The sequence below is a fragment of the Anoplolepis gracilipes genome, chromosome 13 (genome assembly GCF_047496725.1).
Source record: "Anoplolepis gracilipes chromosome 13, ASM4749672v1, whole genome shotgun sequence".
NCBI lineage: Eukaryota > Metazoa > Arthropoda > Insecta > Hymenoptera > Formicidae > Anoplolepis > Anoplolepis gracilipes.
Window position 1 is genome coordinate 932,816 of NC_132982.1, and position 26,012 is coordinate 958,827.

Below are 26,012 nucleotides of genomic sequence, written 5' to 3' on the forward strand. Positions count from 1 at the left end.
TTATAGCACCACTTGCTAAGGAGAGACAATGAAAGTCAATAACGTCGTCTTTGTCTTTCTTGAAATGTAATGATGTTTGTACGTATACAGACATACACCAATACATTAAATAAGAATTCATTTCGCAATGTTGGTGACAGTGACGCTGGAATTTTCTCGTCGGTCCTGTCGACCCTTAACCAATTACAATTGACTTTAGAGAAGAATAATGAATATGATTGGTTTATTTCTTACTACTTAAGGCTTACTACAGCTATTGTAGACTTGCAGGGCTATTCTGTAACTTTTAACGCATGCGTTACGATATGGTTATTTTATTCTCTTTTAAGAAGTAAGAAAAGGACAGCCATATCGTAAACCATTATCGTAGCCCTTGTTATAGCCCCAGAAAAGGCTACAGATTTAATAAATATATATATATATATATACATATAATCATATAGATGCAGGAATGCATATATGCGCGAGCGAAGCGATAATCGCGCGAGCCGCTGACGCAGCGAGCCACGCGCGCCCGAGACCGAGCGCGAACGCGAAACCGGAAAGCGCTCTCAGAAACGCACCGGAAAGGTGTCGCCGAATTGCTAAAAGTACAAGCGAGGAAATTCGACTCTGAACTTCCTCGCCTGCACTAAAACGCGAATTCAGCAACATAACCATATTTGGTCATGTTGCTAAGGGACCCCCTCCGAAAAACCATGCAGTTCGGAGGGAAGCTCAGCACCCGCCGCGATGAAGCGACGGGCAGTCGCTAATTAGAACCGAACGAGTAATAATCGCCACGAGCAGCTACTGACCAGATTCAACAAAGTCATACTCGCATGAGAGATATACGCGCACCTGAGATAAGCCGACGCGTATCAGACTACCGGTACGACGGTGTATACGAGAGATACCGCTCTCTCACTCTAACCGATAGCAAACGCGAGTAGTATAACGTTCGCTGGGAGCAGTGACAAAATATCACACCATTGACTTCAATTAAACTATCTTATATTTTTGCGAGATATCAAAGAACTATACATGTTGTGAAAGTAGAAGAATAAAAGGAATTACAATTAAAAGAAAAGCAGAATACAATAAAAAAAAAAGAGAAAAAAGGGGGAAAACGCCCGACGCATCCCCGACATTCCCAAAACGATCCCGACACATCCCGTGCCCCTTCGTGGAGGCACAACACCCTGCTGGCATAAGATAAATAAAACTCTATATATATTTAATATATCTATGGACAAGATGCTTGCTGCGCGGCAAAAAACGACACGGTAGCCAATCAACTTACAATTTTTTTATAAGAGCGAAGATTGATTGACTACCGTATCACCTTTTGCCACGTAACAAATGTTACTGCGTCCTATCCATAAATATATTAAATATAGATAGAGCTTTATTTAGCTTACCCATAGACATAGGAATATAGAGATCGAGCATATGATTAAGGTGGGGAAGCTACTGCGGGACGATGCGACGAGGTAAATTGTGCCTGAATTTGATTAGCTAGTATTTTGCGCAAGCGCTGTGATATTCATGTCATTAACAGCTGTCAAACTGTCACGCGTATTCTGACAATTTGTATATTTGTTAAAATAATTTGTCATAAAAACACATTTAATGAAATAAATGTTATTAAAATACATATAATAAATATTGATAATATTATATAACAAATAATATATATATATATATATATATATATATATATATATTCGATAGCTCGCGAAACACTCTTTAAGAGAAAGTAGAGAGTGTTATTCTGAACAGAAAAGTCTTGTATCATTTTGCGATTTTCTCAATATTTAAGAAAATATTAATTGTAAAAGATCAGCCAATGAAATGCCGCGAGAAGCTCGCGGCGCGAAGACGCTTCCCACTGTCACTTGATACTAGGCCCGCGACGAAGCAGCGGGAGGAATGCTTTGCGAGCGCGCTTCGCTATGACAATCGAAAGAATTAACATAATGGTGATCCGTTTTATGGGTGTGTGATCTTTTCAGTTGTCAGTATATACGAACGGCGTAGAGAAATTTTAAAAATAAATAATAAATATTAAATAAAATAATGAATATGACATAGAGAGAATTATTTTTAGAATTTATTCTGAAAAATCATGATAATCATGAAACAATATGATATGAAACAAATTTTATGAGAATTTTTCTGATTGGTATTTATCTCAATAAAAATAATATTACTTATTACAATAAAATATAAAATATGGTTAATTAATATATTACTATGCAGTTTAGTAAAAGTAATCAAACATATTTTATATTTTATTTTAATAGATATTATTATTTTTCTTTACACATATGACACATGATCATTCAAACTTTCTAAATTTACGTGAAAGTTTGACAATCGAAAAAAATACAAACATCACAACGTTTGCGCAAAATACTAGCCAATAAAATTCAGGCACAATTTACCTCGTCGCACCGTCCAGCAATGGTTTCACTCCCCTTGTCTATCCTACTAGTTTGGACGTGTTCGAAAACAAGTTCAAGGCAGCAATCGCGTATCTTTTCCCTTAAGACGGAATGATGAAAAATGAACATTTCCGGGTGAACTCGACTATTTTGCAATCGTGTAATTTTTAGTGATGCGAAAATGTGAAAATTTTCACGTGAACTTTTTCGGTAGCAATCTATATTATGAAAATGTGTAACATCAGTGAATTTCTGAAATCACTAACTATTATTTGCTGAAAATGGCTGCCGCATAGGCTATTTTGATTGCAGCACACAAAGAAAGTAGAAAATATGATAATAAGATATATTAAATATAATAATATGATAATAAAATAAAACAACTTTTTTTAATATAATATATAATATGATAATAAAATATAATAATTTTGAATAATGAATACTGTGACGTGACGTTTTCTTTCGTCCATCACAAGGGCCGAAAGACCCGATCGGGAAGGGTTTTCGCGGGGCCTACGTCCTCGAATAATAGAGAGAGCGCCCTGCGAGATTTACTTTTTTAATGTCGCGCGTTATTTGCGAGTTTGGCGGCAGCAACCTCTAGTCGACAACTACGCGGGTCCGAGAAGCCTGGTTGTGACGGCGAGCGGAGGCCAGGGACTGCGGAGAGATCACGCCCGATTATTACTGTGCATTTTGCTCAATAATTTATAAACCAGCGGAAACATTGGCTGCCGTTAAAAAGTTCAAATCCGCAGGATCGTACAGAGAGTGAAGGACCGGGAAGGAACGGTCAAGGGGATGGCCACTCCCGATATATTGAACATCGGAGCCCCGACTACGGAGCTGGAGGGTCGAACTCAACCATAGGGTTCGGGGAAGCCAAGGGCACCGGACCGAGCCGCCCGGAAGCTGCCGGCAAGCCGCACCGGGAAGTTGCGTCGCGGGAACCGAGAAATCACAAGATCGATAACTCAAATCGAACGGGCCGCGATAAGAGGCGGCCATGATTGGCCCTAAGAGCCACGATAGCGCCGCAGGTGGTCTAATTGCGTACGATGTCGCCGGCGTGTCTTCCGCAGGTCTCACGCTCGTCACTGTTCGGCGAGCGATCGAGGACGACAGGCCTATCGACCCGACTAGTGAATATCATCCTGAACGAGATCGGACGACAACAAGGAGGAAGGATTGTAAGGCCGCCAAACCGGTAACTCGTGCGATTCGGACGAACGCGCCCTGTTATAATTGTAGTAATTCTAGTTATCGCGATTCACGGGGAAAGTATATTCCGCCGTCGCGTATTGGTTGCCGTATCGTTTTTGAGATTTGCGAGGGCCGCATTTCGTCCGAGTCGTAAAAAGGGCATAACGTCTCTCTCAATAATCGCCGCCGATAGTCGTTATTGTATTACCGTATCCCGTATCGTTTAGATGTCGAAATTTGTTGCCGCGTGTTAATTTGCATCTGTCGCGAAGCGAGCTCGTATACCGCGTGTCGCATGCGACTTCGCGTTTCGCGCCATTTATGGACTCGCGATCCGGGAACAATTATTGTAACGTCAATTAGTCGAATATAATTCTGTGTACACGGATGTCGAATTTGCGTATTCCGCTTGTTGGAGGAACCTCATACGCCGTATAAAACATGCAACAAGTACCGTGGTGATCGATGGCGGAGATCGATGCGTGCCGACCGCGCATGTTTGCGTATATTTCTAGCGTAAATCGATTAGAGCGATCAGCGGGCGATTCGTGGCCAGGATCTGTCACCTATAATTGAATAATATATTTCTACGATCGCCACGACCTTAACAAACCGCGAGCGATCTACGAAAAAGTTTGGATTCCTACGAGATCACGCGTAATTCAATATCCCTCGGCCGCGACATCGCGCCGTCACGCGCCCTTCACATGCGCCGAGCGATGTATATGTCTAGTTGTCGCATTTAGGATAACTCGCTCGGAGAGGCTTTTTCGCTCCACACCGAAAGTTCTTTTCTGTACTATCTTTACCTCCCGACTGTTTGTCAAATATATTTATTCTTCTAATTAATAATTGTGTCTGTTTTCCGGGAGATTTTCACCCGCCAAATATCGATTCTCGATCCCGTTCAGCTCCTGACGCACCCCCCCCCTTCCACCGCTTGAGTATTAGCTAGCTGCGTTAGTTGCCATCGCGATCGTAATTGTTTTGCGATTTTGAGTGGATCAGGCGAATCCCGTATTAATTGGAGACGGCGCGAATTTTCGCGCCTGGCGCCCAAACTGTATCGTTCCGATATAATAAATTGACGATCAATTAAGCGATCGCGCCGAAGGTGTGCCGTACGCCAGTCCACCGGCCTAAAATTCGTATAAAGGAGCGTACGCGGGTTTTTTTAACCAAGAATTAAATTCACGGTCACAATACAAATATATATAAAATTATTATTTTTATATAATAACCAATTCTTTCCGGCTTTCAAACTTTCTTGAAACTCGACCTCTTATTATTTCCAAATGCTGTTTTAGGCAATTCAGCAGAATATCCCGCTGCTTGTATATGACATTCATACTAAAACAATTAATTGTATAAATTATATTAAATTATGACTAATAATACAATAATATATATAAACGAATATAGAGTAATACGATATAATGTAATATAATTAATAGTATTAATACATACTTGCGATTTCAAAAATCCAAATGTTGCACAGATATGTAACAAAATTGATTATTGTATTAAATAGTGTTAAAGAGGATTCTAACCCAGGTGCTCGAGGGGGGTGCGGGGGCGGGGGGGACCCGCGGGCGCGGGGGATGACGTCACGCAGGTCCGCGATGCGGTTTGTAGACGAGGGGTACGCGGAGAGGAGAGAGAGGTCCGCGGCGCGGTCGGTAGGCGAGGAGTTTGCGGAGAAGAGAGAGAGGTCCGCGGCGTAACCGATGGGTCCACGACTAGGCAGATAAATAGAGATAGACGGCGCGATAGGTGTTCGCAACGCGGTAGAGAGAAACGGAGCGATAGGCGTTCGCAACGCGGTAGACGGAGACGGAGCGATAGGCGTTCGCAACGCGGTAGACGGAGACGCGCGGTATAAGATAGGATAAGGAGAGCGCTATGTGCATAGCGTAGGACAATGAGAGCATGATGTGGCGAGAAAAAGAAGGAGAGCACAATAGAAAGATAGTGTGAGAGAGAAAGAATGAGGATGAGGGGAAAAGATAGCGGGAGCGCGATAAGACGGAGGCTAAGGCGTACGCGAGAATTTTTGAATGCTAAGCTTTTTTTTATATTATTATATATATTATTATTATTATTACATCTAATTATATATATATATATATTAAATATTATCTAATTAATACTAAGTGGAAGAGGAAGAAGGATAAGATTGACGAAGAAGGCGCAAAACACAATACACATATTTTATCATTAACAAAATTTTTTAATCACAAAAATGTGTATTTTTATACATATAGTGTGCGCGCGTGCGTGCGTGCGCGCGCGCGTGTGTGTGTGTGTTTTAAAAATTTAAAGATAAAATATAAAAAGTAAAAAGATATAATATAAAAAATCTAAAATCTAATATATAATATACAGGGTGTCCCAGAACAACCTTCCGTCCGTAAAATGACGTATTCCTGACACAATTCCAAGACAATTTTTCCTTTACCAAAATTTGATTTAAAGCGTAGTTTTTGAGTTATAAGCGAAAATAGTTAGCAAATCACGCGTCAAGTATAGAAGGCAGCCAGGAGCGGCGCGGCGCACCGCGAGCGCGGGCGCAGCTGACCGTCCGATGAGTGATTACCGCCGCATGAGTCAAAATCGTTAACTATTTTATCTTATAACACAAAATTATGCTTTAAATAAAATTTTGGTAAAGAAGAAAATGTCGTATAATTACGTCAGGAATAAGTGTTCCTTAAAATAACATCGGACGCTGCGATCAGCTGATTGCTACACGCGATGTGTGTATGGCTGAGTGTGTTTGTAAAAGAAAGGGACAGAGCGAGCGAGCGAGCGAGTGAGTGAGTGAGTGAGTGAGTGAGTGAGTGAGTGAGTGAGTGAGTGAGCGAGCGAGCGAACGAGTGAGTGAGTGAGTGAGCGAGCGAGCGAGTGAGCGAGTGAGTGAGTGAGTGAGTGAATGAGCGAGTGAGCGAGTGAGTGAGTGAGTGAGTGAGTGAGTGAGTGAGAGAGAGAGAGAGAGAGAGAGAGAGAGAGAGAGAGAGAGAGAGAGAGAGAGAGAGAGAGAGATTCGATACGTGTGAGCAAATTCAAGACCATTTTTGATAAAGGTTACACACCAAATTGGTCGGCCGAAGTGTTTAAAATTGTCAAAATACAGAATACTAATCCCGCGACATATATATTAAAAGATTCGCGCGGAAATCCTGTAGCCGGAGGATTCTACGAATACGAACTACACGTTGCTAACCCCAACGTGTATCTCATGGAAAAGGTGATACGTAAAAACGGAGATGAAGTTTTTGTGAAATGGGACTTGATAAATCGCACAACTCTTGGATACATAAAAATAATTTATTATAAACATAATAAAAATATACATAAATTTACATGAATGAATATATTATATATATATATATATATATATAATTTATATTTACAATAAATACAGTTATTTACAATAAATAAATACAATTATTTACAATGGTATTTTATAATGTCCCCACGGTAACGTATCAGTAGTTGTAGGTACGATATACCGCTTGTCGTCGTACGGACTTAGAGCAATTTTTGTTTCGTGAATGGTGTATACCTCGTGCAATTTTGATCTTATACACGACTGACTACGCGTCATTTCAATCTCTTCGTTCAAACACCGCGTGTAATCGTCCAACGTTATCGTTCTCGCGACAACGTTACTCTTGACGCCTTTTACCTTTTTCGTATCCTTCTTACCATCCACGCGCAACGCATACATTTTTGCTCTAAGCCCGACAAATTCAGTCATTATGGTACCATTGTTTTCATCCTTCATTAGACCCGGTACCTTTTTATTCACGAGCGGTATACCGTACGCATTGTCTATCGCATAGTCAAATCTGCTGATATCGCGTTTCATATTCTCGTACACATCGTCGCACTCAATGTGATATATAAGACTATCCGTATCGGTGTACATGACTTTGCATCTCTCCCGATACATTGGTACCATATAATCGTGGTGAAATTCGTACAAATATGTCTTGGATATATCGAGACTACACATACCCACGTAAATTGGTTTGTAGAATTTCACCTCGAGTTTACGTAAATTCCACAGCGATTAGTGTTTCCGAAAAAACGCTCCTGCTGAAAATTTGGTTTTGCAATTAATGCCTCTGCGCCGTACCTTCCATCCCATTTTGTCAAAAGTTTAACATCTACGCGATTGCGCACATTTTCCATCGTTTTGCCAAACACGGCATTATTCATTAGTTTGTACAAATTTTTTTCAAATTCATTTTTCGCCAGTGTTCTAAATTTTGTGTTGAGTTCTATATAAGTACGGAGCCACGGAGATTGAGTGAATTGTAATATACGATGAATTTTTGCAACACGAAGATTGTGACGGGAATATTGCTGCAGGTTGCGGTAGTGTATCACGTAACGCTTCTTATCGTATAAGGTTGCGAGAAGCTTGTCCTCGTGCTTGCCAGGTGGTTTGTGGCGTGTCGGACAAAACGGTAGGTCAGTGTGCGAATCGTGAAGATGCTGCGGATACTCGAGGTCGACTTCGAGGATGTAGCCTGTAGACGAATCCAGCGCGATCGATGATACATCAAAATTGGAAACATTATCGACCCACTGAAAATCGGCATAGGGCAATGGTTGACACATTGCCCATCCGTATAAATTATTAACATCGAAATACATTAAGTACGTTGATGGTTTCGATGAGTCATACGACTGCATGTACTTGTTATTAGCACGCGCGTACCTGTTGGAACATTGACTCAGACCACCGCGTATACCTCGTTCGATAAACATAACTATGTCAATGTCTGTGAGTAATTCAAATATAATTTTCATATGCTTTAACATAGCGTCCCACGTGTAGCCGGGAAGAGTATAATAATACGCGGGGTCGAGCCCATAACTCTTGATACAACTCTCGCGGAAATTTTCAAAAATGTCGGCTAGTAACAAGACGTCAGTTTTGAGGTATAAATCGCTATATTCGCCTAGCGTTCGAATTGAGAATCGCTTCCACACAATCTCAGCGTGCACGTAATCGCTCTCGGATATTGTGTTACCTGTTAAGGAAGCTGTAAAATGATTCTCGCGATGGTAGACACGCATCTTGCAATTTATCTACGCCGTCAATATACTCGTACGGGAAGACATTTTTTCTTGTCAGTAAATTGAAATCTTCGGCGGATAAATTTTTAAATTCCATTTGTAAAATTTTGAGTTTATCCTTGCTCAGATAAGATGCCAATTTGTCGAGACTTGTGAGAAATTTATATGAATCTATAAAACGTAATTTAATGTGATTTCCCGGTTTGTTTTTCGTACCCTTAACATGTTTTGTAAATGAAATATATTTTTATTTTGTTATCGGAAGTAAATCGATTCCCCTTTCGAACTGTGGCTATTTCCTCGATTATAAAATGAGAATCATAACCGTATAAATTGTGAAATACTATTGGAATGCAAAAAGATTCTTTGTAATTTAGATTGCAATTTGAATGCGCGGGACCTTTGTACTGTCCGGTCAAATGACAATGATCGCGTACGCACGTATCATCTTCCACGAATGGTTTCTCACATATATGACACTGAGTCGCGCTTCGAAATTCTTTCCATTCATCTTGCGTTAAATTTACCATGGGGACATTGGTTGTTAAAATATTTTCTACACGTTGCGCCAAATTTTTAAGTTCGTCGGCAAACCACGCAACGCAATTGGCTTCGCGACGAGAATGATACGCGAATAATGAATTATCGTACGAGCAATGTACATAATAAACGATATTAAGTACTTGGTGATGTTGATAAAAATTTTCTTCTTTTTTCACCAAAATGCACTCCAGGTCGGCATACACGACGAAAAGTAGTCGCTCTTTTCTGTTGTAGTTGGCGAATGCGAGCCACCTGTCCTTATCGCTCGGTAACCGGATAGCGCAGTCGTTCATCTTTCCACAGTCTACTGTATGCGACTGTAGTTTCTCGTCCAAGTAAAAATATTGCATGCATCTGTAAAATAAAAGTTAATATTTTTTATATCCTTGTTTTAAATATTTTTAGACAGTTTTATTAAATATACATACCGATCGCAGATATATTTTTTATTCTTGTGTTTGCTGAGTTGCATACTAACAAGTCTGGATAAATTCTTGATCCACGCGAAATGTCCGATATCTCACGCATCTTGCACGTAGAGCAAGTTGACGTGCTTGTCCCTCTTTTGCTCCATAAGACGTAACGAGATAATGTTTTCATTCTCGATGGTATACACATTGATTAAAATGTCATTATAAATTTCAATTTTTTTAATTTGATTAAGAGTGACTGGAAACTCAATATCTTGGAGATTTAGTACTGTTGTATAATGTGGGTATGACGATTGTCGATCTGTGTGTCTTTCAACTGGATACAGAGCAGCCACCACCGCCCACGCAAAACATGTATTGTCTTGAGATTGCACGTTAACCACTGCTCGTTTCATTATTATCTTTCGCGGTAATTGCACGCAACATCCGGCGCGCATAGGATTATATTTATTTATATTTACAGTCAAATTTAGTATACGCGATAATGCCCATCCGCTATTGCGTTCCTGAAATTCTTCGAGCGATGCAATGGTGGGCTCGACGACTTGCCGTTCATACCACTCGCGTAAATCAGATGTACGAAAGAGTTCGAAGTTTCTCGTATTGATTGATTTATTGGCGTGCTTATCGCCCGCCACAAACTCGCCGTTAAACACTGTATTCACTTTCACACTGTTGTGTTTTTCATAACGTCTCGCACGTGCTCGAGCACAATGTCGCTCGCGTCTTCCAAAAATTGATGAGGTTCAATATGATTATAATTTATAACCGCACCAGTCATGATACGACCTTCGAACGCTGTATCGATCTCTCGCCAAATCAATCCATTTTCTCGCGAACTGCATCCTGTACCCGCGTGTACGAAACGCCTGCGCAACACATTTTTCAATCCTTCGAGTCGCGCGATTCGAGCAATCAGTGATTTCCTCGATAATCGTGGTCGTTTAATTCGAATTTGTTCTTCCAACAACTCGATAGATTCGTTACATTGCGCCTCCCACGCAATGTACTCCTCCACTGAATTTACCCGGGTGGATTGCTCCCACACAATTTGCCCAGCCATGTTTTTCAGACCGAACAAGATGCACGACTCGAAAATAATGGAGGTACACCTCTTTGCAGCGAATTTATATCGCAATTCATAGACGTTTCTATCACGCATTTCGCGATTTGTCATCTAACAATGACGTTATGTCGAAAAAATTTTTTTTGTTGTATTTTGAAAATTAGCAGCTGCACATTGGCGCTCGAAAGTTTTGCAGTTTCAAATTACATGCAACTGCAGATTTGTCATATCTCGTTGGATTGTCACCTATGGGCCACGTCATCTCAAAGATTTGTCATATTTCGAATATTAGCAGCCGTATATCGGCGCTCGGAAGATCCGCGGCTTCAAATTACATATAGTTGTCATTTCGCGATTTGTCACGCACACTTTAAACATTTTAGTAAGATTCGTTAGCGCATGTATAATTTGTAGTTTCAAATTACATGCAGCTGCGAGTTACTTTTTGATAATTTGTCACGTACATTTAGAATATTCAGGTGTGATTTCATCAGAAAATGTTGTCGCACCTGGACGCATGGAAAATTTTAAGCGCATTCAGCTAAAATCTTTGGAGATGTAATTATTATTTAGCAGCTGTATATAGGCGCTTGGAGAAAAAAAACTTGCTGTATCAACAATCACTCTCTCCACATTACAATTTGTAGTGCTAAATTGTGAACAATAACCCCCTCCACATTGCAGTGTGTAGAGCTAAATTGTGTTTTAATACTTAAAATAATTTAGTATCGTGTCAATCGTTTGTGGTCTCCGCTAAAGGAAGCAACATGAATTATTACGTCCCGATTATGGACACTCTGCCAAAGAAAGAGTAAGTTTTATTTTTTAAATAATATTTTTATTATTTATATTAGTTTTAAATAATATTTTTAATATTTATATATATTAATATTATATTTTTAATAACATTTTTCTAAAATTTTGTAGCATTTCATCCGAGTCTCGTCGCGCGGGTCGTATCTTGGGAAGAAGGTATGCTCTAACCCCGACATCATATAAATAGTTAGAGATTGGAATAAGCGTCAGAGCTATGTCATATGTGGAATTACTTGTTGGTGATAACCGAGGCAATCAAATAGTATTGCCTATCGTTACCTGGCACTCATTAATGCAGAAACGTACCGATATTGAACGACATGTACAATCGACTGAAAGTGAGCTATTATGGATCTGCGATCTATCTATCCAAATGATTACATTAACTGATTCCAAGATTGTTAAATTAACATTGTCTAATAATTCTTTGTATATGCGCCCGCAAACATTGGTGCATTTATTCGATTTTGAAAACTGTATCGATCATATGCATTTCTGGCTGTGTCAGAATACATATATTGTTAATGAAAAGTTTAAACAATTTGTTAGCGTTTTGCAACGCAATACGCTAACGACAATATCACTAATGTTTACGATGCGGTAAAAGTGATACGTGAGAGTGACGCGTTTGACGGCAAATCACTCGTAGATTGTGAATTGTTAACATGTGCTGTAAATGATTTACTCTATGATGTTTGCAATAAATAAATTACCGTTTTTATTACTAATTTTTATTATTTCTTCCTTCGTCTATTCTTTATAAAACGTATGATGTATATAGTTGGATCTACATTCATTTTGCTAAAGATGTTGAAAATGCTGATGTAGATGAGACGTGATATTCGAGTTAGAGGGAGATGAGACGTGATACTCGAGTTAAACGGAGATGAGAGATGTGAGATTAAAATATATATATTTGGGAGGAGCGTGTGCTATAAAAGAGTTTGCAACCATCCTTGTGACAATCTTGTCACATCTGATAAAGCGAGTTTGGAAGAAAACGCAAGTTTGCGGTCATCCTTGTGACATTTTTTCTGTTATATTTGATAAAAAAAACTTTGTGCTTATGGATGACTTGATGGACATTTCATCCGATTCGTTCGAGTCGTCCGATTCTTCCGAGTCGCCTGATTCACGCTTGGTGAATATTTCATTCGATTCATCCGATTCGTTCGAGTTTGCCGAGTCGTCCGATTCGATGGACTTTTCGTCCGAGCATTCTGATTCGAATGTACAATCCTTATACGATAGTGTTCTTGGTTCCTAGTTACTTGGACGGTAATTCTAGTGATTTCAGTGATGTTGTGGAACTTATTATTCGTACGTTAGATGATGTACAAGTTCGTACATATAATAAAATGAAACGGCTGTGCATTATATCTTTTTATTATAAACCTGGGATTTTTGTTAAACATTGTGTATCGTGTTTCATGCGATTACCGGAGAGGTCACAGATTGGGAGTGATGTGGTGCGCATACATCAAAGTGAAATTTATCAGCAAATCCATGATTTATATGAATGCGGTAGATGTCAGAGACCGCTGTATCAATTAATACCGTGCAATTTTTGTCCGTTTTGTACGAAAGAAGACTAATGCATGAAAAATAAAAACTATTATTGTGTAAGTGTTGCAATAAGATGCAGTGGAGAGAACACTCCGACGCCCTCGGCGGCTCTGTGACTTCTGTGGTGCAGTTTTTGCGAAATCGTGAAACTGGTTTGCCAAAAACTCATACGAGATCGTTGAAACTGTTTTTCGAGATTCGTGATGATATAGACTTTTTATGCGATGTGGTCAATGAAAATACCGATATAGAACTTATGCAATTTGAAGATCCTGTTGTTGCGAAAATGAAGCATCTCCGAAGAGAGAAGCTGCTACAGATGAAAAGAGAAAGAAGGATAGACTTTTTAGAAGAGAGAAGAAAGCGACTTGCCTCTCACGTAATTATTACACACATGTGGTAAACAAAGAAGTTCTGCAAGATTTGTGTGTATATTTATCATTTTTATAAAATTTTAAAGATGTTAATAATGATGTTTTTTTCAGAAACCGCTGTGGTGCGCTCTTCCTCCCTCCCCTTATTTTAATTTTTTATCTTTTATATTATTTATTTTATATTGTATATTTTATATTTTTTATGCTATTCAATTAGAATTATCTGTATGAATGCCGTGTGGAGCGACAGTTCGCGCCAGCTTTTAATTTTTTTATTAGCTGTGAAGAGTAAGCATTCGTACTAACTCTTATGTCATGCTCATCCCCTACCCTATTTTTTTCACCGAGACGTTACCTAGCCTCCTGGAGGCCCGCTGGAGTTAGCATAAAATATCTGACTGTGGTGCAGTGCAGTAAGAACATTTGTGATTTGTGAAGTGAATAAAAATGTCGCAAATTGCATCATTTATGGAGGCGATATTTGAGAGGGGTACCGCCACCTACGGCTACCCGAGTGGGTTCCTTATCGCCAGTACCATCGCCGCGCACTTCAAAGAGCGAAGAATATGGCCCGCGACCTATTCCAGGCGCTACTGGAGGTCCTGTTTGGAAATGTAAGTAGTTTTTATTATTTTTATACGTTTTTTTATTTATAATATATTTATATGTTTTTTTTATAGATTTTCGAAATAGGTGCCTATCCTGTGCCTGGGTATATAAGCATCGCGCACATGGAGGAGGTGCGCTGGGTGCGGGCCTACAAATAGGAGTGCGCGGAGTGGGAGAATTTGTGGTGCGATGGCCCCCACTCCCGAGAGTTAGACGCGGAGTATCCGAAAATGTACGTCGACATTTTCTGTCTCCGCAGATTGTTCGGAGAGGAGCCCTATCGTAAGTATGCTCAAATTTTAAATATTTATTTTAAAATACTAATAAAAATGTTCATTTTCTTTTCTGTTACAGCTCCCGCTCCCGCTTTTTAGACGCGGAGTACCCAAAAATGTCGACGTACATTTTCTGTCTCTGCAGATTGTTCGGAGAGGAGCCCCTCGTATTGTAAGTATCTCTATATAATACGGTCAAATTTTAGATATTTTTTTTAAGGTACTAATAAAAATGTTCATTTTTCTGTTACAGAAGCAGTCGTTGCGCGTTCCCCCTGCCGCCCATTATTTTTAGTTTTTTAAGTTTTATATTTTTATAATTTTATATTTTATATTGTAGATTTTAGAATTTTCATATTTTATATTTTATATCTCTTTATATCTTTTTATATTTTTCAATTTTATATATATTATATTTTATATCTTTTTTATTATATTTTATATTTTTCATATTTTATATTTTATATTTTTTATATTTTATATTTTTTTATATTTTTCAATTTTATATATATTATATTTTATATCTTTTTTATTATATTTTATATATTAGATTTTAGATTTTTTATATTATATCTTTTTACTTTTTATATTTTATCTTTTAAATTTTTAAAACGCACACACACATATACACATACACATGCACACTATATGTATAAAAATACACATTTTTATGATTAAAAAATTTTGTTAATGATAAAATATGTGTATTGTGTTTTGCGCCTTCTTCGTTAATCCCATCCTTCTTCCTTCTCCACTTAGTATTAATTAGATAATATTTAATATATATATAATTAGATGTAATAATAATAATAATAATAATAATATATATAATAATATTAAAAAAAAGCTTAACATTCAAAAATTCTCTGCGTTCTCGCGTATACCTTAGCCTCTGTCTTATCGTGCTTCCGCTATCCTTTCCCCTCATCCTCATTCTTTCTCTTTCACACTATCTTTCTATTGTGCTCTCCTCCTTTTTCCCGCCACATTATACTCTCATTGTCCTACGCTAGGTACAATGCACATAGCGCGGGAGCGTCCCGTTTGACCACGTCACGATTGACCACAGCCACTTATATCGACCGATGCCTAGGGTCATCAGCAACGATTAACCAATCAGAGAGCCTCATTTTAAACTGGCCAATTGGCGACGTGGTCAATAGACTCCCACCCACATAGCGCTCTCCTTACCCTATTCTATACCGCGCGTCTCCGTCTACCGCGTTGCGAACGCTTATCGCTCCGTCTCCGTCTACCGCGTTGCGAACGCCTATCGCTCCGTCTCTCTCTACCACGTTGCGAACGCCTATCGCGCCGTCTCTCTCTATTTATCTGCCTACTCGCGGACCCATCGGTTACGCCGCGGACCTCTCCCTCCTCTCCGCTGTCCCCTCGTCCATAAACCGCGCCGCAGATCTCTCCCCCTCTCCGCGTACCCCTCGTCTACAAATCGCATCGCGGACCTGCGTGACATCCCCCGCGCCCGCACTCCCCTCGAACACTTGGGTTAGAATCCTCTTTAACACACTACTGTATTACTAATACTCTTCAAGATATTTTCAGGTTATAGAATAGAAATGAAAGTGGTTTCTAACTATGAATTTTTCTGTTATTTCACTTTTTCACTTTGTACATACACGACCACTTTCAGAGCATTTGTGGAAAATGAAAATGATCACGTGAAATTATGAATAGTGAAAAGTGAAAAAATTCACCAATTCTTACACGATATAAAAGATATAAAATAACTGCACATTTGTATCCCATAATTTAATATTTATATTTCTTACTTTTTTTACTAACACGACATGTGTTCTGACAAGAATTAAAGACCGAAAGCAGGTTAGAAGTACATGTACTGATCATAATGGCGTCGGCACATGTCAGCGCATGCGCAGAAAGGGTCACCTTAGCGCTAATGGCTCCTGCACACAGGGCGCGGTAATGTTTGCCGCGCGGCAAAATGCGACGCGGTAGCCAATTGGAGGTCTGCTTTTCCGGAAATAATGGATATATAACTTCCGCCGCGCATAAAAAGTTGAACTAGATCCAACTTTTGCCATGCGGCAAACATTGCCGCATCCTGCATGCAAAAGTCAACATAATCGAAACTTAGTAACTTCTAGTAAATTTTCTATACATACGAAAAGTTCAATCAGAGAGAGAGAAACCTTCTCTCTGGTTCAATATATTAGCAAGAAATATATATAAAATGGATGATATTGAAATTGTAGGTAAAAAAAGAATAAAATATTAATATTTTTAATTATACAATAGAATAAAATAATTAATTTTATGACTGAGATATTTTTAGGTTAGGATAGGTTAAGCTATAATATATAATTGTTATTTTTATTGTTACGTCCAGGCCCGTAGAGAGGATGGGTCAGAGGAAGGGCGTAACAAGAACTGTTCCGATGTCAAAAGTCTTATCGACGAGTGACTCGGTCGAACGAGTTGCAGGTTAGCAAACAGGTAAACGACGGGTGTCGTTATTACTCTGTTATGCGAACGCTCTCTCAGTGGTCCCTTTTTGGTAAGAGAATCGAATCTCTTTTACGCGGGACGGGACCTTGTGTGATCTTTTGCGTGGAGGGAGTGAGGGAGTTAAATAAGTTTACCGATCATTTTAATTTTTAGATTAACATTTATTCAATTAATTCTTACCATTTTACATATGATCTTATTAATATCGGCTTTAAAATTATTTGTATGAGTGTGTGTGTGTTTGTGTTTGTGGATCGCGGGTGTTACATAAGTACGGAGGTCATCAACCAGAAAAGAGGGGGAAGGAGTGCGATTCTAAAGATTTTATTCTAGTTGGTATTTGTTACAATGGTTTATAATAAGAAAAAAAAAATAATTAAGATTTACGAAAATGTAATATGTGTTACGGCGCGATTTCGCACACGGTCGTGTCGTCCGATCTATGATCTCGGTTGGCTCGCGAGAATCGACGGGTCGGCGCGATTTTAGGCATACTTAGTAAAAGAACAGGGTTGAATAAAGGAGAAAGGAGACGATGAGAGAAAAAAAAACAAAAGAGAAGGAAATTAAACTTACTACTTAGGCAGATTGGTTGCGTTTTAACTGCTGGTGTAGTTGTGGCTCCAGTTGTCTTACTCGGCGGGTGGTCTTTGTTGAGCACTGACTCTAATAGGTTTTAAGACGTAATCGGAACTCCCGCAGTGTAAAACGAATTGCTTGAGTCAGCAAACGACCGAAAAATCTATGTCGAATGAATCTGATGCTGTACTATCGACTGATTTTAATTTTTTTGGTCTTCGTAATGCGCGAGTCTTCCCTTTTTATATTAAATCTTGAGGGCGTGTTAACAATTTGGGCGGGAGTATTTTTGAGATTTTGACGTGTAAAAAGCTGTCGTTCGGTGAGATCCTTCTCCTCCTTATTTTTTATTGTTGCTGATTAGTGGGCTCTGTACGGCCTCTTAGGAAATTTGGAGATTCTTCATTTGGTTATCTCCTGGGATTATCCAGCTGTTTCTATCCATTATTTATTTAGGGGATCTCTCTATCGATCCTTTTCGGTCATTTCTTTGAACATCGATTTCAATGTTTAAAACATTTTTTCGTTCCGCGGCCCTCTTATGACTGGTCGGGAAATTATTGCTTTATCTTTATAGGAGGTAAAGACGTGGAGCCGACACTGCGTAGCGGCGTTATTTGTTTCTTTCTTAAGATTATGCAGCTGTGTTTGTCTGTTTTGTTGTTTAGGAGATTTCGTTATTGATCCCTTCCGGTATTTGTTTAGATATCGTTTTTAGTAGGTCTAAACATTATTTGATAATAACGGTTCTTTTCTATTGCCCGTTTTTTGTGACCGATCGGACGATTATTGTTCATTTCGTGGGAGGAAAAACGTGGAGCCGACAGGACGTAACATTATTATACATAGAGATTTGCGTATTATGATTTAACAATTGTTGTAGGTGAATATTTCATATTATTAAACAACGATGCTTAGTATTATTTAACTTTTATTTGCAGTGGTGTTCAGACTGTAATAGTCTTGTGCCCGTTGGAGGGCATTATTACTCTGATTTAAATGATAATATTGAAAATAATATTAATAATGATAATAAAAATGATTATTGGGAAACATTGATTGCAGCAGTATTCGAAAAAGAAATATTATGGAATTCAAGAATACCTTATAAATTTAGAGGACCTTCAGATATAAAAGCAGCATGGTCCAAAATTGATAATTGTTTGGGTAGGTATCAATATATTAATTTAATAATTAACATCATATAATACATATTGTTTAAAGTTTTCAAGTAATGTAAGTTTCTTTAATTATTTTTGATGTAGTGCTTCTTCCAGTTCTATAACATAATGCGATAGATTGAAGCCCATCTCCAGTTGCTAAATAACTAAAAATTACAAGTAACATATAGTTATTCCACAAATATTTATTTATTTATTATTATTTGTTATTTATATATAATTTGCTTATTGTTTTATGTAATTAAAAAATATTTAAATTTAAATGTGTATGTATTTAGATATACCGTAGGGTCATTGATAATCTAGCAGCAGCTGGAATAGGAACTCTCCAATTTGTTTCCATTTTTTTAATTAAAGGTTCAATTCTTGATAATATAAAATAAAACATAGTAGGTGTCATCCTCATATAATTAAAAAATGTTTCATCTTGTAATATCATTTCTTCAACAAGATTATACCAATCCCCTTGTTGTTGCTTTAATCGTAGTATAGGATGTACCCAATATCTTCTATTTTTTTCGTTTAAAATATTTTTCTTATTTCTCTTTCTTCTTATATAAAACAAAGTCAGTAGCAATATTCGACGTCTTCTATGTATAGTTTCCCAATAGTCATTCTTATTATTATTATTAATATTATTTTCAATATTATTATCATTTAAATCAGAGCAATAATGTCTTCCAATGGGCACAAGACTATTACAGTCTGTACACCACTGCAAATAAAAGTTAAATAATACTATTAAGTATCGTTGTTTAATAGTATGAAATATTCACCTACAACAATTATTAAATCATAATACGCAAATTTCTATATATAATAAAAATAACAATTATTATAGCTTAACCTATCCTAACCTAAAAATATCCCAGTTATAAAATTAATTATTTTATTCTATTGTATAATTAAAAATATTAATATTTTATTCTTTTTTTACTTATAATTTCGATATTATCCATTTTATATATATTTCTTGCTAATATATTGAACTTTTCGTATGTATTATGTATAAAGTATCAACAGAATTTAGAAGATTCACTAGAAGTTACTAGTTTCGAACGCATGCTGTGTGAACACCAGAAAAACTTGCCGCGCGGCAAACGTTGCCGCGTCCTGTGTGCAGGAGCCATAATAGTATCTCCCCGAACGCGCTCTTAGTACATAAAATTCAAGGACACTTTATATAAGCAAAATCTAGGGAGTTAGCAGTCTAGTATTATATAGAAGTCTGTGAATGTCACTCAGAAACGAGTTTCCTATAGCAGCCATATTACATATCTATCCCCTCCTTTTCTCTATCCTACCAATGTTGTACATATTTTTCGGGGTCATTTTTTAGGTCTAATATATAAGGAAGATAGCGGTCTAGTTATAGTATAGAAGTCTGTGGTTTCGATTCTACTGCCAGTAAAAGCCAGTAAAGTTATCATATTGGCCCGTATTCTGAGCTCACATTTATCGCTAAATGTGCCTTTAAATGTGCCTTAGATGACGCGCTAAATGTGGCGGTATTCTAAGCGCATTTAACAGCGCATTTAGAGGCGGACCGCCATGTTTAGCCTAAAAGCGCAACTTTATGGTGAAAATCCTATTCTGAGCAACATTTATAGCACATTTATGCCATATCGATAGATGCGCCGCTAAATGTGGTCGGAGGCACATTTTAGCAAGATAAAAACGCTCTGTGCGTAACAGTTACGGTACGATTGACAAGTTTAATTGATTTTATCAACGTTATATGATTGATTTTGTTAATAAAATGGATATATATCGAGTTTCTTACAATTAATAGAGATTTTACACAACAATAATTATGATATTTGGGCACTTTAAAAATTTTCTTTATCTTAACAGTGCATCAGTGTGTAAAGCGAAGTATATAAATTGCGAAAAGTTAATACAATAGTACTAAACTAGAAAAGTACATACAAAAGTACAAAATAAATACAAAAATATATACAAAAGTACGAAAGTACATAATCATGGATGCATTTTGGAAGATATTGATCATGCGATTGAAGTTCGGAAAATAAATGCAGTACGTGAACGTGAGTCGCGAGTTTCGAAATAGAATAGATGCTTTTGAAATTTATAATAAAAATTGTAAATTTATCTTATGGCGCGTAATTGACCGCGCGACGACCAATCACAGTGCCGCCATAAACGATCAATTCGCATGATGTATGACATGATAGTCAAAATGTACCTCTAAGCTAAAGGCGCTATAAATGTGCGGTGAGAACATGATGGATTTTAGTCGTATTACCAGAACATTTATCAGCGCCTCTAAAAGTGATCTATAAATGTGCCACTAAATGTACGCTCAGAATACGGGCCATAGTGTCTATGAGCTCCGTAAAGTTAGCCGAAACACTTTGATTTTTTTATAATTAAAATTAACTAATCGTTTGGTGGTCATTTGGTGGTGATTGGTAGTCTAATTAAAACGTTTGGTGGTTCATCGTTTTTTTTAATTAAATAATTAAAATTTCGAAGTAAAGTTAGCCGAACATTTTTATTTTTCGTCCAATCGAGTTAAGGGTCGACAGGACCGACGAAAAAATTTCAGCGTTACTGTCACCAACATTGAGAAATGAATTCTTATTCAATGTATTGGTGTGTCTGTATACGTACAAACATCATTGCATTTTAAGAGAGACGAAGACGACATTATTGTCTTTCATTGTTTCTCCTTAGCAAACGGTGCTGCCAACTCAATTTCTTATAATTAGCTGCACTTGCACTTTAGGTACAGATACAATATTCTATTCGATAATATTTTGCCTCGAAGAAGTTGTATTTATTTATAAAACTTTTTGCTACATTCCTTGTAAAGTTTATTATCCCGCTAAAGAGCCGGATTTTGCATTTTGGCTTTTAAAAAATTTATAATAATTACAATCGGTGCACCTGGTCTATATACTTCATTCACGATCAGTATACCTTATTCATGTCAATTTTATGAAATTTTATTTTAAGCTTTTTTTCCAAAAAATCGCTCTTTAGCGGGCTGCGAGAAATCCTCCTAAATAAGAATGTCATTGTTAAATATGATTCTTTTTTAATTTATAGCCGAAATATCGTCGAAAAGAATTTGTAGTTCCAAAGTCTCCGCATGAGGTCTCCACCGTGGGTCCTCTCGACCCTTAAACAAGAGCTTATTCGATGCAGAATCGTTAGATGGTCACGAATAAATTCTTTACAACGTTTGGTGGTCCATAGTTTATCCAAAAAATGAAAAAAATTATGTGCGGTAAAATGACGACGATGACTGTAAAATTAGCCGGACCAATATATTATTTATGAAGCAATTTTGTTCAAATTGATCTTACATGATAGAAAATCATTTGGTAGTGATTGGTAGTCCAATTAAAACATTTGGTGGTTCATGGTTTTTTTTAATTGCTTAATAAATAATATATTGGTCTGGCTAATTTTACAGTCATCATCGTCATTTTACCGCACATGATTTTTTTCATTTTTTGGATAAACTATGGACCACCAAACGTTGTAAAGAATTTATTTGTGACCACCTAACGATTCTGCATCAAATAAGCTCTTGTTTAATTCGATTGGACGAAAAATAAAAATATTCGGTTAACTTTACATCAAAATTTTAATTATTTAATTAAAAAAATATGAACCACCAAACGTTTTAATTAGACTACCAATCACCACCAAACGACCACCAAACGATTAGTTAATTTTAATTATAAAAAAATCAAAATGTTTCGGCTAACTTTATGGAGCTGCGTCTATGAGACAATGCTCCATCTAGTCATATAAAAGTACGTGTTCATGGTGTCGCTCGTTGCTCATTTTTGGTGTCAAAACAGATCACGTGATCAAAATTGACGAATTGGTATTTTTATTTTTGGTCACGTGATGTCTTTTGACGCTGAAAATGAGTGACAAGCGACACCATGAACACGTACCTTAAATCTATGGCTGCGTTCAGCAGAGAAAGTAAATCAGTGAGCGCTTAGTGATTCTTTATTGTGATGGATTCTTGCATTTAGATCTTTGTTGGATCTAAGTGCAGAAACCAATCACAATAAAGAATCACTAAGCGCTCACTGTACATAACATATAGGGTGCGTTCCATATGAACGCTCACGCGCTGTAAGCGCTCACGCTTATAAGCGCTATTTTCAATCGTTTCGTTTGCTGCTTAAGCGCTTAAAATTGTAAACGGAAAGTTGTTCTTTTTGGGTGCATGAGCATCATGAGCATGTCAAAATGGCGGAAAAACAGATTGTTCTTTTGTGTTCACTAATTGTAATAATGTTCGAAATATTGTTTGATGACGATGGAAATTCTTTAAAACTTAATACAGAAGTAGAAAACATTCTTTTAATTCTTAATAAGTATCGCGAGAAAACTGCAATATTACGCCTAAAGAATTACGTTGAAAAGATTTACCATCATATACCGATGTACAATTTAAATCACATTTCAGTTATTAATCATATATTAATCACATTACAATTTAAATCCATTTTTCTATTCATCATGCGATACCACGGGTGCGTTTCATATAAACGCTCACGCGCTGTAAGCGCTCACGCTTTTGCTGCTCTACCTCGATGAAATAAGCATTTGTGAGCACAAGTTATGACGTCACAGTGACGTTTATGCGTTTATAAGTGCTTATAACTCCAAATGGAACAGCGTAAGCAATGCTTATAAGCGCTTTAAGCGTGTAAGCGTCCAAAAGGAACGCACCCATAATTTCAATGTCGGTACCAGTATTTTACAAGTTTTGTTTACGTTTTATTTATAATTGACTTTTTTTAAAGAGTGGAGCATCTGAGATTATTAAACTAAATTAGAAATGGGGAAAAAATTTATCTTAAAAAATTGCAAATCTCTTTACGACACAACTACAGAGGTTAATTTCCAAGAGTAAGAAAAATATTAATAAAATATTGTAACGTATTAATGATTTATATGGTACATTTTATATTTTAAATAAATTTTATAATTTATGTTTTCTTCTGTGTAGCTTTCCATTAAAATATAATGACAAATATAATAAATTGTTGCAAGCAATACCAAAGGAGTTAATTGAGCTGCCACTACGACAATATACATATATATTTGCAGTAAGCATTTTTCCAAAGATGCATATCAACCACAAACATTAGATTGCGTAGAGATGCTTTTCCATCTTTTTTTTACAATGAGGATATAACATCTAATGAAGAAACAGAAGATATTTCTACTGAGGTTAGTATAAATTTGTAAACAAAATATATATTTAATTTTAGATAAAGGTATAATAGTAAAAGTACAAAATTTACATTAGAATTTATTATTTATTACAATATGAATGAAAGACATATTGGGTATGGATGATTTCGTAGTCTATAATAATTACTCTTGCTTAATATTACTCATCAAATTGCTAACATTTTTAGGAGAAAATGTAAAGAGAAATCCAAATCAAAGAACTGAATTAAAATTAGATATTTTCACTCTGAATTAATAGAAGAAAAAATTACAGTTTACAATTTATATTTAAAATTACAAAATTTAAAAAATAATTTATTTACACTGTATTAAATTCTTGTAAATTTATTTATTTGGAAACTAAGCTAATAATATTTTTGTGTATGTAAAAGTAGTTATGTTTTTTGCAGAAAAAGAGAAAATCTATAGATATAAGTACGCAAGTTTCGCCAAAGAGAAGAAAAATAACGGAGAAAGAAATAGAGTTAAAGAAAGAAGTACACATGTTGTAAAAACGTCTACATCGGCGAGATGAAAAAATTGCAACAATGAATAATATTATTGATGTTCTAAAAATGAATAATGTATGTGAGTTTTATCTTGAACAGATACTTCGTAATACATTTAGTGGCTTGCAATTAGAATTTATTTTAAATGAATATAATAATAACAATGTTGCTCCAACGCATAGGCGATATACAGTAGATATGAAACAATTTGCATTAACGTTATATTTTTATAGTTCAAAGGGCTAAGATTTATTACGAGAAGCATTCCATCTATCACATCCGTCTATGTTAAGAAAATGGATAGGAAATTATAATTGTGAGACAGGTTTTCTTTCGGAAGTTTTTGAATATTTAGAAACAGAAATAAAAGAAAAACAATTTTTAGAAAATGTAACTTTGATATTCGATTCAATGGCCATCCGCTCGCAAATTGTACACATGATATAAAAACTGAAAATAAAGAATATGTTGATTATGGTGGTATTATAACTACGAATTCTAAAGATCTAGCTACAGAAGTATTAGTTTTTATGATAGTGTCGTATACAAGTCGTTTTAAATGTCCAATAGCATATTTTTATATTAATAAATTAAATGCGGACCTTCAAGTACATTTAGTAAAGTATGCTATAGAAAAACTACAAAAAATAGGAATAATAGTTCGTTCAATAACATGCGATGGAGCTAGTCAAATATTCCAACGTATAAATTACTTGGATGTAACTTTTATATCGATGATGTTGATTAAAACTTCTATAAAATATTTTCTTGAAAAGGAAAGATTTACATTATCTACTAAAATTGAAAGTGATTCTAATTCTTTTTCATTTTGTTGTATATTATTATCATTCAGTGAGGGTGATTCCACAATAGCTGCTGTAAGTCGGATGTCGGAAGAGTTGACCAATCATATTCGATTATTTTTCTCTAAAGTCAACTGTGATTGGCCAACTCTTTCGACATCCGACTTACGACAGCTATTGTGAAATCATCCTGAACGTTTTGATGTCCAAAATTTTAATATAGAAGGTGTTTCGCAAGTATCACCCAAGCAATTTGCATTAATACTAGCGCGAACAGAATTAGAAACATAAGTTGTCTTAAATGTGACAACACATGAAAAACTTCATATTTATGCAATAAATATCAATAAATATAATTCATTTACTCTTTTTGTAGGTCGTGAAAAACTTTGTTATTCTTCAAATGCTGTTTTTAAAATTGTGAAAACAAAAAGCATTTAAAGTAAAATATAAAAAAATTTTAAACAAAACCTAGTGATAAGTAAAACATAATGATAGCGTAATACAAAAATTACTGCCTAAAATTAATTTTTTTATTCTTCTTTTATTGACATACATTTAAATAAAAGAAGAATAAAAAATTAATTATATTTTGTTTGTGGTTTTACTTCCTTAAGTATGTTCAAGCTTTAATTCTCACGCATTAAGAAATTTTACTTATTTATAATTTATGTGCTTAAGTCAACATTTTGTGCAATTCTTGTTTTGTAAGAATACAGATTGTTTAATTTAGTTTTATTTAATACGTATAACAAAACTTTATATTCGTTGAAACATTTTATTAATATGAATGTAAAATTTATTTATAAATTTATTGATGG

The 26,012-nt window shown here is 36.3% G+C and overlaps 1 protein-coding gene and 1 pseudogene across 1 annotated transcript in view; one reads left to right on the plus strand and one right to left on the minus strand.

Moving 5' to 3' along the window:
- Positions 1-26,012, plus strand: part of LOC140672728 (uncharacterized) — a 193,289-nt gene that overhangs the window by 158,573 nt on the left and 8,704 nt on the right. The gene's annotated exons all lie outside the window — the stretch shown is intronic.
- On the minus strand, positions 9,367-10,757 carry LOC140672735 (uncharacterized; annotated as a pseudogene).